The sequence below is a fragment of the Heliconius melpomene genome, unplaced genomic scaffold, assembly GCF_056956725.1.
Source record: "Heliconius melpomene rosina isolate 202511_hmr_F unplaced genomic scaffold, ASM5695672v1 ptg000062l, whole genome shotgun sequence".
NCBI classification, from domain to species: Eukaryota; Metazoa; Arthropoda; class Insecta; order Lepidoptera; family Nymphalidae; genus Heliconius; species Heliconius melpomene.
The window spans coordinates 1-14,834 of record NW_028181883.1 but is presented as its reverse complement, the minus strand read 5'-3'; the positions used below and the strand labels follow the sequence as shown (position 1 = coordinate 14,834).

At 18.4% G+C, this 14,834-nt stretch overlaps 1 pseudogene across 1 annotated transcript; it reads left to right on the top strand.

Moving 5' to 3' along the window:
- Positions 1–2,111: 2,111 nt before the first annotated feature.
- LOC146526355 (cytochrome c oxidase subunit 1 pseudogene) lies at positions 2,112–12,803 on the top strand (annotated as a pseudogene). The gene is made up of 2 exons (XR_014879416.1): positions 2,112–2,168; positions 10,530–12,803. The product of XR_014879416.1 is annotated as a cytochrome c oxidase subunit 1 pseudogene (transcript).
- Positions 12,804–14,834: the final 2,031 nt, after the last annotated feature.

The window sequence follows — 14,834 nt, the reverse complement described above, 5'->3', positions numbered from 1 at the left end:
TCACCTTAATATCTTCAATATTATACTCTTTATTTAAGCTATTTAAATTAAATTATTAAAAAAATAAATATAAATATTATTCATAAAATAAATCTAAATAAATAAATTTTAAAATTATTTATTTGATAAATATAATAAATAATAGAATTATTTTTTATAATATAAAATAATCCTTGTCCTCTATATATTTCTCTTCAACCTAAATCAATATTTTTATATAATATTTGCCCCATTTTTAAATAAAAATAATTTATCCCATATGTAGATAAATTTGGTAAAAATCATATTATAACATAAAAATATCTTAATTCATAAAAACATAAAAATTTATTTAGTGAATAAATTTTTATATTTCTAATTAAATAACCTAATAATAAACCAAATAAAGTCACATAAATAACTATTATTTTTAAATTAAAAGGCAAATAAATTATATAAGGATAACAAAAAATTATTCATCTTAATATTCTCCCCGAAACTAATCTTATAAATAATAAAATAATTATACTTTTTAATATAGTATAATCCTCATCATATAAATTATAAATTGATAATAAATTAAAATCATTAATTATTAAATATATTAATAAACGAATAGTGTAAAATATTGTTAATCCAGTTGAAAAATAATATAAAAAAAAAATCAATATATTTAAATTTCTTATTCTTACTATTTCTAAAATAATATCCTTAGAATAAAAACCTGCTAAAAATGGAATTCCACATAAAGCTAAATTTGAAATATTTAAACATAAAGAAGTTATTGGAATATAAATTCTAATTCCCCCTATTATTCGAATATCCTGATTATCATTTATTATATGAATAATTACCCCGGCACATATAAATAATAAAGCCTTAAATATAGCATGAGTTAATAAATGATAAAAAGCTAAATCATTAAATCCTATTCTTAAAATTCTTATTATTAAACCTAATTGTCTTAATGTTGATAAAGCAATAATTTTTTTTAAATCAAACTCATAATTAGCACAAATTCCTGCTATTAATATTGTTAAAGAAGATAATAATAATAAAATTTTTAAAAAAATTATTTCAACTAATAAATTATTAAAACGAATTAATAAATAAACCCCAGCTGTTACTAATGTAGAAGAATGAACTAAAGCAGAAACAGGAGTAGGTGCTGCTATTGCAGCAGGTAATCATGAACTAAATGGAATTTGAGCTCTTTTTGTTATAGCAGCAATAATAATTAATAAACCAATAAATTTTATTGAAAAATCATGTATTATTAAATTTAAATAAAAAATATAATTTCAACTTCCATAATTTATTATTCATGAAATCAATAATAAAATTATTACATCACCAATTCGATTAGATAACGCTGTCAATATTCCAGCATTATAAGACTTCATATTTTGATAATAAATTACTAAACAATATGAAACTAATCCTAAACCATCTCACCCTAATAAAATTCTAATTATATTTGGTCTAATAATTAACAAAATTATCGAGAAAACAAATATTAAAACTAAATAAATAAATCGATTTAAATTTAATTCTGATCTTATATATCTTTTTCTATAATAAATAACTGAAGAAGAAATTAAAGAAACAAATATTATAAATAATAATGATATTCAATCTAATAAAATTGATATAACAATTCTTATAGAATTAAAAGAAATAATCTCCCACTCAAAAAAAATTACTAAATTATTTATAATAAAATAAATTACTATAAAAAAATTAATTAATATAAAAAAAAATAAAAAAAAAAAACTAATAAGACAAATAGAATATTTTTTAATAACTTAAAATGATGATAAATATCATATTTTTGACTCCACAAATCAATATTTTTATTAAATTATTTAAGTAAAATCAAATTATTCTATAATCAATTTTTATAACTAAAATATTTAATGGTAATCAGTGCAATATTAATATTAAATATTCTCGAGAAGTTCCTCTATAAAATCTATAAATTCTTATATTATACTTTCCATGTTGAGTAAAAGAATATAAGTATAATCTATATCCAGCTCTAAAAAAAGAAATTATTATAAGTATAATTATTCTTCACCAAGATCATCTAACTAATCTATTAATTAAACTAATTTCTCCTATTAAATTTAATGATGGAGGAGCTGCTATATTTGAAGATATTAATAAAAATCATCACAATCTTATTGAAGGTATAAAATTTATTATCCCTTTATTAATAAATATTCTTCGTCTATTTAATCGTTCATAATTAATATTAGATAAACAAAATATTCCAGAAGAACATAATCCATGACCAATTATTAAAATATAAGAACCTAAAAATCCTCAATAATTTATTGTTATCAATCCCCCAATTACTAATCTTATATGAGCTACAGAAGAATAAGCAATTAAAGATTTTATATCAATTTGACAAAAACATTTTAATCTAATAAAAAATCCTCCAATTAATCTTATTACTACTCAAATATATCTTCATCTTAAATTTATTTTTTGTAAAATTATTAATATTCGTAATAATCCATATCCCCCTAACTTTAATATAATTGCAGCTAAAATTATTGAGCCAGAAATAGGAGCTTCAACATGAGCTTTTGGTAATCATAAATGAACAAAATATATAGGTATTTTTACTAAAAAAGCAAAAATTAATCTTAAATATAATATAATTAAATTATAATCATAAAATTTTATTATATATATATAATTATAAAATTTATTTCCTTATAAATATAAAAAATTCCTATTAATAAAGGCAAAGAAGCAAATAATGTATAAAATAAAAGATATATACCAGCTTGAATTCGCTCAGGTTGATACCCTCATCCAATAATTAATATTAAAGTAGGAATTAATCTTCCCTCAAAAAATAAATAAAATAAAAATAAATTTATAGTTCTAAAAGTTAAATATAATATTAATATTAAAAAAATAATATTAAATAAAAATAAATTTTTAAAAAAATTATTTTTATTTAATCTTTCTCTAGCTATAATTATTAAAAATGTAATTCAGATTCTTAATAAAATTAACCCATATGAAATTATGTCACAACCTAATATATAACTTAAATTAAAAAAATTTATAATAGAAACTCTTATATTTATAAATATAAACATTATAAATATAAATATAAACTGAACCATTCAAAATATATTATATTTTAAACATATTGGTATTATAAAAATTATTATTATTAAATATTTTATCATTAAATTAAATTAAAACTTTGAAAATAATCATTCCCATGAGTTCGAATTATTGAAACTAAAATTGATAAACCTAAAGCCCCTTCACAAACTGAAAAAACTAAAAAAACCATTAACATATATATATTATAATCAACTATTATTAAATATAATAATATAAAAAAAAAAATTCTTAAAACAATAAATTCTAATCTTATTAAAACAATTAATAAATGTTTTTGTTTTGAAACAAAAATTATATTTCCAATAAAAAATATAATAATAATTAAACTTATATTTATCATTTGTTTTTATAGTTTAAAAAAAAACTTTGGTCTTGTAAACCAAAAATAAGATTTTTCTTTAAAAACTTCAAAGAAAAAGATTATCTTTATCTATAATCTCCAAAATTATTATTTTTAAAAAAACTATTCTTTGAAATTATAAAAATTTTTTTATCTAATTTAATTATATTTATTTCTTTTTTTATATTTTTTACTAATAACCCTTTATCAATAGGATTATTTATTTTAATTCAAACTTTATTAACTTGTATTTTATCTGGAATAATAATCAATACTTATTGATTCTCATATATTTTATTCTTAATTTTTTTAGGAGGTTTATTAGTTCTATTCATTTATGTTTCAAGAATTGCTTCTAATGAATTATTTAAAATTTCAATCTTTAATAAAATTTTTATAATATTAGGAATTATTTTTTTATTTATATTATCATTTTATTTTAAAAATAATTTATTTTGAATAAATTTATATTTTAATGATGAAATATTAAATTTTTTTAATTTATTTATATTTTCAAATAATGAATATAATTTTAATTTAACAAAATTATATAATGAACAAACTTATTTTTTAATAATAATATTAATTATTTATCTATTTATTACTCTTATTGCAGTAGTAAAAATTACAAATATTTTTTTTGGACCTTTACGTTCAATTATATAATTTTAATTACTAATGATAAATTTATTTAAACCAATTCGAAAAATTCATCCTATTATAAAAATTATTAATGGATCTTTAATTGATTTACCTTCTCCATCTAATATTTCTTCATGATGAAATTTTGGATCTTTATTAGCTTTATGTTTAATAATTCAAATTATTACAGGATTATTTTTAACTATATATTACTCAGCAAATATTGATATTTCTTTTTATAGAGTAAATTATATTTGTCGAAATGTTAACTATGGGTGATTAATTCGTACTTTACATGCTAATGGAGCATCTTTTTTTTTTATTTGTATTTATTTACATATTGGACGAGGAATTTATTATGAATCTTTCAATTTAAAATTAACTTGACTAGTGGGAGTAATTATTTTATTTTTACTAATAGCTACAGCTTTTATAGGTTATGTTTTACCTTGAGGTCAAATATCTTTTTGAGGGGCTACAGTAATTACTAATTTATTATCTGCAATTCCATATTTAGGAAATATATTAGTAAATTGAATTTGAGGAGGATTTGCTGTTGATAATGCAACTTTAACTCGATTTTATACATTTCATTTCTTATTTCCATTTATTATTTTAATATTAACTATAATTCATTTATTATTTCTTCACCAAACTGGATCTAATAACCCTTTAGGAATTAATAGAAATTTAGATAAAATTCCATTTCACCCATTTTTTACTTTTAAAGATTTAATTGGATTTATTGTATTAATTTTTTTTTTATCTTTATTAACTTTAACAAATCCATATTTATTAGGAGATCCTGATAATTTTATTCCAGCTAATCCTTTAATTACCCCAATTCATATTCAACCAGAATGATATTTTTTATTTGCTTATGCAATTTTACGATCAATCCCTAATAAATTAGGAGGTGTAATTGCTTTAGTTTTATCCATTTTAATTTTAATTATTCTACCATTTACTTTTAATAAAAAAATTCAAGGTATTCAATTCTATCCTTTAAATCAAATTTTATTTTGATTTTTAATTATTACTATTATTTTATTAACTTGAATTGGATCACGACCAGTAGAAATACCTTATATTATTACAGGACAAATTTTAACTTTAATTTATTTTTCTTATTTTATTATTAACCCAATTTTAAATAAATTTTGAGATAAATTAATTTTTTACTAATTAATGAGCTTGTTTAAGCATTTGTTTTGAAAACTTAAGAAAGAATAAATATTCTATTAATTTATACTAAATTTATTTTATTAATTTAATAATATTTTTAAACCTAAAAAAAATAATAAATAATTTAAAGAAATAGGTAAATATCTTTTTCAACATAAATATATTAATTTATCATAACGATAACGAGGTAAAGTACCACGAACTCAAATAAAAAAAAAAGAAATAAATACTAACTTCAAATAAAATAATAAATTTAATTCATAACCTCCTATATTAAAAATAATAAATAATATTCTTATAAATAAAATTCTTGAATATTCAGCTAAAAAAATTAAAGCAAATCCCCCTCTTCTATATTCAATATTAAATCCTGAAACTAATTCTCTTTCCCCTTCTGCAAAATCAAATGGAGTTCGATTAGTTTCAGCTAATATCGAAGAAAATAAACATAATCTTAATGGAATTATTATAAAAATAAATCAATTTAAAAATTGATATTCTCTAAATTTAATTAAATTTAAATCTATAATTATAATAATTCTTGATATTAAAATTAAAGATAATCTAACTTCATAAGAAATTGTCTGAGCAACTGCTCGTAAACCTCCTAATAACGAATAATTTCTATTTGAAGATCAACCAGCAATTAATAAAGTATAAACCCCAACTCTTGTGCAAGATAAAAAAAATAATAAACCTAAATTAAACATAATTATATTAAATAAATAGGGAATCACTATTCAAATAATTAATGATAATATAAATCTAATAATAGGAGAAAAATAATAAGAAAAATAATTTGAATAATTTAAATATACTTGTTCTTTTGAAAATAATTTAATAGCATCAGAAAAAGGTTGTAAAATTCCTATAATTCCTAATTTATTAGGTCCTTTACGAATTTGAATATATCCTAAAACTTTTCGTTCTAATAAAGTTAAAAAAGCAACCCCAATTAAAACCCCAATTAATAAAAATAAACCCCCAATTATAATATTAATAACATCAATTATTATCAATACTATCTATATAATAAATTATATATAAATGAATTCTAAAATCATTACATTTTTCTGCCAAAATAGTTTATATAAATATTAATAATATTCTTAAAATTAAATTATTTATAATATTTGATCCTTTCGTACTAAAATATTTTTTTTTTATTAAAAGATAGAAACCAACCTGGCTCACACCGGTTTGAACTCAGATCATGTAAGATTTTAATGATCGAACAGATCAAAATTTTAAACTTTTGCATTTAAATTTTATCTTAATCCAACATCGAGGTCGCAACCTTTTTTTTTTATTTGTACTAAAAAAAAAAATTACGCTGTTATCCCTAAGGTAATTTTTTCTTATAATCATAATTTATGGATCATTTATTCAATTATTTATGTTTATTTTTTAAAAAAAAGTTATTTTAATTTTTCTATCACCCCAATAAAATAATTACAATTATTTAAATTTATTATTATATATTAAATATTAAAAAATTATAATTATAAAACTCTATAGGGTCTTCTCGTCTTTTTAAATTATTTTAACTTTTTAATAAAAAAATTAATTTCAATTTTTAATTTAGAGACAGTTTATATTTCATCAAATCTTTCATACAAGTCTTCAATTAAAAGACTAATTATTATGCTACCTTTGTACAGTCAATATACTGCAGCCCTTTAATTTTTAAATCAGTGGGCAGATTAGACTTTAAATTATTAATCAAAAAGACATGTTTTTGATAAACAAGTGAATATAAAAATTTGCCGAATTCCTTTAAATTAATTTTAATTTAAATTTAATATGTAAAAATTTAATATACTAATTTTATCATTATTTCTAATTTTTTTCTGTTATAAATTATATTTTTATAAAAATTTAAATATAATTTTAAATTTTATTTTTTCTTTTTAAAATTTTTTATAATAAATTTTATTTTATAAACAATATAAATTTTAAAAATTTTAAATTTAATTTAATATATATATATATATATATATATATATATATATATATTATAAAAATTTAAATTAAAGCTTATCCCTTAATATATTTAATTTTAAAAATTTTTTAATTAAATAAAAAATTAAAAAATATTTTAAATTTAAAATTAAATTTTTTTCTAAAAAAACTAGATATATTTAAAAACGATTAACATTTCATTTCAAATTAATTATTTAAAATAATTATTCAACATTAAATTTTTTAATTAATTAACTCTTTTAAATTCGAGATTTTTTTAACTAATAAATATTTTTTAATAAACTCTGATACACAAGATACAATAATTAAAATTTACTTTTTAATTAATTAATTTTTCAAATTTATTTCAAATTTCTTTTTCAATACTATTTTATTATAAATAATTATATTTTTTCTCTAAAAAATACTTTAACATCCCCCAATATTAAAAATTTTTTTATTAAATATAATTTTTTTAATTTTTCCCCTCAAATTAATTATTTATTATAATATCTTTTCAATGTAAATGAAATACTTTATTCAAGCTCTAATTTGATCATTCTAGAAACACTTTCCAGTACCTCTACTTTGTTACGACTTATTTCAATTTTTAAATGAAAGTGACGGGCAATATGTACATATTTCAATTATTAATCATTTTAACAAACTAATTAAAATTACATTTAAATCCACCTTCAATTTTATATTAAAAAATTTATTTTCGTTTAAATAAATTTATTGTAATCCATCTTAATCTTAATTATAATCTGCATCTTGATCTGAATTAATTTATATTTAAAATTTTAAAATATTATTTTTATATAAAAATATTTTTTTAACAATGATATACAAAATTTTTTATTAAGTAAATTTATTCGTGGATTATCAATTACTAGACAGATTCCTCTAAATGAACTAAAATACCGCCATTTTATTTAAGTTTCAATATTTATTATTTACTATTTTAGTATTTAAAATTAAATTTTTAATAATAGGGTATCTAATCCTAGTTTATAATAAAATTTACTAAATCATAATTTTTATATAAATTTTAATTAAATTAAAATTTCACCTTATAATTTAATATTTTTTAAAATAATATTATTATTTATTATTTACTGAATTAATTTAATTTAACTTTTGTTTAACCGCAACTGCTGGCACAAAATTAGTTATTAATTTTTTTATTACTAAATCTTAATTTCTTAAATTTTTAATATTAATTACTACAAAACATTATTAATTATTTTTAAAATAATTAAAATTATTCACTAAAATTTATATGTAAAATAAATTAAAAATAAATTATTTAAAATATAAAATTTTATCTATTATTATAAAATTTTATATAGAATTTTTTTTTTTTTTTTTATAAATTAAATTTTTAATTGTATATATTTATATATATATAATAATAAATTTAATTAATATATATATATAAATTAACATTAATTATTAAATTTTTAATATTTCTATTTCTCCTATTTTTATAATATCCATATTGAAAATTAAAATATATAATAAACAATTATTAATTAATTAAAAAAAAAAATATTATAAATATAATATTAATTAAATAATAATTTATTAATTTTAAAAGTAATAATATATTAAATTATTTAATATAATATTTAAATTAATAATTAATAAATTAATTTATATATATATATATATTTATAAATACACACGTATATATTTGAATATCTTTTATTTTTTTTTTATTTAAATATAAATTTTATTTAACTATATATATTAACCATATTTAATATTTTTTATATTAAATATTATAAAATTTAAAAATAAGCTAAAATAAGCTTTTGGGTTCATACCCCAAATATAAAGGAAATCCCTTTTTTTTAAAAATAAAGTGCCTGATAAAAGGATTATTCTGATAGGATAAATTATGTAATTTTTTACCTTTATTATATTTTATAGAATTAAACTATATCTAATAATTTCAAAAATTATTGTGCATCTTACACTAAAATATAATTTTTATATAGTGAATTTAAATTCGTCTTTAGAATATTTTATTCTTATTTTTTATTTTATTAATTAATAATTCAAATAAAATATTTTTCTTATTTATTTTATTTTTCAGAACTATAATTTCTATTTCATCAAATTCATGATTAGGATGTTGAATTGGTTTAGAAATTAATTTACTTAGATTTATCCCCTTAATCTCTTCCCCCAATAATTTATTAAATTCAGAAGCTTCCTTAAAATATTTTCTAACCCAATCTATTGCATCAATTAATTTTTTATTTTCTATTTTATTAAATTTATTTTTTATAAAAATATTTATTAATGATTTTTTATCGATTATTATAAATTCCGCAATATTAATAAAAATAGGTTCTGTTCCTTTTCATTTTTGATTTCCTAATATTATAGAAGGATTATCATGATTTAATAGATTTATTTTAATAACATGACAAAAAATTTCACCAATAATTTTATTATCTTATAATATAAATTTTAATTTTTTAATTTTTATTATAATTTTTAATGTTATAATTGGAGCTATAGGAAGATTTAATCAAACTTCTTTACGTAAATTAATAGCTTTTTCTTCAATTAATAACATTGGTTGATTAATTTCAGCTTTATTAATTAGAGAAAATTTATGATTAATATATTTTTTATTTTATTCAATATTTTTATTTATTTCATGTTTTTTATTTTATATTACCAATATTTTTTATATAAATCAATTATTTAATTTTAATTATAATTTCTTAATTAAATTTTCAATTATAATTAATTTTTTATCATTAGGAGGATTACCTCCATTTTTAGGATTTTTTCCTAAATGAATTATTATTAATTTTTTAATTAATAATAATCTTATTATTATTAATTTTTTTTTTATTATAAGTAGATTAGTAATATTATTTATTTATATTCGAATTATTTACTTTTCATTTATATTTTTTTCTTTAAAATTAAAATGAATTAAAATTTTTATTAAAAATAATTTATTTTTTTTAATTTATTTTTTTAATTTTCTTTCTTTATTAGGTATAATTATTAGAACTTTATTTTTTATTTAATTTAAGGTTTTAAGTTAAATAAACTAATAATCTTCAAAATTATTTATAAAGAAATTCTTTAAGCCTTAAATTAATTTATCAAGTTTTAATAATTTTATTATACCTTAAAATTTGCAATTTTAAATCATATTTGAATATAAAACTTAATAAAAGAGAAATTTCTCGTTAATAAATTTACAATTTATCGCTTATATACTCAGCCATTTTATTAGCGAAAATGACTTTTTTCAACAAATCATAAAGATATTGGAACTTTATATTTTATTTTTGGAATTTGAGCAGGAATAGTTGGAACATCTCTTAGTATTTTAATTCGAATAGAATTAGGAAATCCAGGATCATTAATTGGAGATGATCAAATTTATAATACTATTGTTACAGCTCATGCTTTTATTATAATTTTTTTTATAGTTATACCTATTATAATCGGGGGATTTGGAAATTGACTAGTTCCATTAATATTAGGAGCTCCTGATATAGCTTTCCCCCGAATAAATAATATAAGATTTTGACTTTTACCTCCATCATTAATTTTATTAATTTCAAGAAGAATTGTAGAAAATGGAGCAGGGACAGGATGAACTGTTTACCCCCCTTTATCATCTAATATTGCTCATGGAGGTTCCTCTGTTGATTTAGCTATCTTTTCTTTACATTTAGCTGGAATTTCCTCAATTTTAGGAGCAATTAATTTTATTACAACTATTATTAATATACGAATTAATAATATATCATTCGATCAATTACCCTTATTTGTTTGAGCCGTAGGTATTACAGCTTTATTATTACTTTTATCTTTACCAGTTTTAGCTGGAGCTATCACTATATTATTAACTGATCGAAATTTAAATACATCATTTTTTGATCCTGCAGGAGGAGGTGATCCTATTTTATATCAACATTTATTTTGATTTTTTGGACATCCTGAAGTATATATTTTAATTTTACCCGGATTTGGAATAATTTCTCATATTATTTCTCAAGAAAGTGGAAAAAAGGAAACTTTTGGATGTTTAGGAATAATTTATGCTATAATAGCAATTGGATTGCTAGGATTTATTGTATGAGCTCATCATATATTTACAGTAGGAATAGATATTGATACTCGAGCATATTTTACTTCAGCTACTATAATCATTGCAGTTCCAACTGGAATTAAAATTTTTAGTTGATTGGCAACTTTACATGGAACACAAATTAATTATAGTCCTTCAATATTATGAAGTTTAGGATTTATTTTCTTATTCACAGTAGGAGGATTAACAGGTGTAGTTTTAGCTAATTCCTCAATTGATATTACTCTTCATGATACTTATTATGTAGTAGCCCATTTTCATTATGTTTTATCTATAGGAGCTGTATTCGCTATTCTAGGAGGTTTTGTTCATTGATATTCCCTATTTACCGGATTATTATTAAATCCCTATTTATTAAAAATTCAATTTATTTCCATATTTATTGGTGTTAATTTAACATTTTTTCCTCAACATTTTTTAGGATTAGCTGGTATACCCCGTCGTTATTCTGATTATCCAGATAATTTTATATCATGAAATATTATTTCTTCATTTGGTTCATATATTTCATTATTTTCCATAATTTTAATTATTATTATTATTTGAGAATCAATAATTAACCAACGAATAATTCTATTTTCATTAAATATACCATCCTCTATTGAATGATATCAAAATTTACCTCCTTCTGAACATTCTTATAATGAACTTCCTATTTTAAGAAATTTCTAATATGGCAGATTATATGTAATGGATTTAAACCCCATTTATAAAGGAATATCCTTTTTTTAGAAATGGCAACCTGATCTAATTTAAATTATCAAAATAGAGCTTCCCCATTAATAGAACAAATTATTTTTTTCCATGACCATACATTAATTATTTTAATTATAATTACAATTTTAGTAGCATATTTAATAATAAATTTATTTTTCAATAATTATATTAATCGATTTTTATTAGAAAGTCAAATAATTGAATTAATTTGAACTATTTTACCAGCTATTACTTTAATTTTTATTGCACTTCCATCATTACGATTATTATATCTTTTAGATGAACTTAATAATCCTTTAATTACATTAAAATCAATTGGACATCAATGATATTGAAGATATGAATATTCTGATTTTAATAATATTGAATTTGATTCATATATAATTCAATCTAATGAAAATTTAAATAATTTTCGACTTTTAGATGTTGATAATCGTATTATTTTACCTATAAATAATCAAATTCGTATTTTAGTTACAGCTACAGACGTAATTCACTCGTGAACAATTCCGTCATTAGGAGTAAAAATTGACGCTAATCCAGGACGATTAAATCAAACTAGATTTTTTATTAATCGTCCTGGAATTTATTATGGTCAATGTTCTGAAATTTGTGGAGCAAATCATAGTTTTATACCTATTGTTATTGAAAGAATCCCTATAAAAAACTTTATTAATTGAATTAATAATTATTCATTAGATGACTGAAAGCAAGTACTGGTCTCTTAAACCATTTTATAGTAAATTAGCATTTACTTCTAATGATAAAGAATTAGTTAATAAATAACATAAATATGTCAAATTTAAATTATTACTTTTTGTAATATTCTTTTATTCCTCAAATAATACCTATCAATTGAATAATTTCATTATTATTTTTTATTTCTATTTTTATTAGTTTTATAATTATAAATTATTTTATTTTTAATTATAAAAATAATTTTAATTTTAAAAAAATTAATAAAAATAATTTAAAAAAAAAATTTTGAAAATGATAAATAATCTTTTCTCAATCTTTGATCCTTCAACAAATTTATTTAATTTCCCATTTAATTGAATTAGAACATTTATTGGATTATTATTTATTCCTTTTTCTTTCTGATTTTTTCCTAATCGTCATTATTTATTATGAAATTTTATTTCAAATAAACTTCATAATGAATTTAAAACTTTATTAGGACCAAATAGAATTAATGGATCAACTTTTATTTTTATTTCATTATTCTTTTTTATTTTATTTAATAATTTTTTAGGTTTATTCCCATATATTTTTACTAGAACAAGTCATCTTAATATATCCCTTTCATTATCATTAACATTATGGTTAAGATTTATAATTTATGGATGATTAAATAATACACAACATATATTTATTCATATAATTCCTCAAGGAACACCAACTATTTTAATACCTTTTATAGTAATAATTGAGACTATTAGTAATATTATTCGACCTGGAACTTTAGCAGTTCGATTAACAGCTAATATAATTGCAGGTCATTTACTTTTAACTTTATTAAGTAATACAGGTATTAATATACCTAATTATTTATTAATTATTTTAATTATTATCCAAATTTTATTGTTAATTCTTGAATCTGCCGTAGCAATTATTCAATCTTATGTAATTTCTATTTTAAGAACTCTTTATTCTAGAGAAGTAAATTAATGTCTAATCATAATCATCCATATCACTTAGTTGACTACAGACCTTGACCCTTAACAGGAGCTATTGGAGTAATAACCTTAGTAACTGGTTTAGTTAAATGATTTCATAATTTTAATATAAACTTATTATTTATTGGATATATTATCGTATTATTAACCATATTCCAATGATGACGAGATATTTGTCGAGAAGGAACATTCCAAGGAAAACATACTATTATAGTATCAAAAGGTTTACGATGAGGAATAATTTTATTTATTATTTCTGAAATCTTTTTCTTCATTTCTTTTTTCTGGGCATTTTTTCATAGAAGTTTATCCCCAAATATTGAAATTGGATCAATTTGACCTCCTACTAATATTTTAGTATTTAATCCATTTCAAATTCCTTTATTAAATACTATTATTCTTATTACTTCAGGAATTACAGTAACATGAGCTCATCACGCTTTAATAGAAAATAATTATACTCAAGTTTCACAAAGATTATTTTTAACTATTATACTTGGATTTTATTTTACTATTTTACAAGCATATGAATACTTAGAAGCTTCTTTCTCAATTGCTGATAGAATTTATGGATCTACTTTTTTTATAGCAACAGGATTTCATGGTTTACATGTAATTATTGGAACAATTTTTCTTTTAACATGTTTTATTCGTCATATTAATTTTCATTTCTCAAGAACTCATCATTTCGGATTTGAAGCAGCAGCATGATATTGACATTTTGTTGATGTAGTTTGATTATTTCTTTATATTTCAATTTATTGATGAGGAAATTAATTATTTATATAATATATTTAGTATATTTGACTTCCAATCAAAAAGTTTAATAATTTTAATATAAATAATTATATTAATATTAATAATATCTTTTATCATAATAACAATTGCTAATATTTTCATATTAATTTCACTATTAATCTCAAAAAAATCATTTCTAGATCGAGAAAAATGTTCACCATTTGAATGTGGATTTGACCCTAAATCTTTAGCTCGAATTCCATTTTCTTTACATTTCTTTTTAATCACAATAATTTTTTTAATTTTTGAT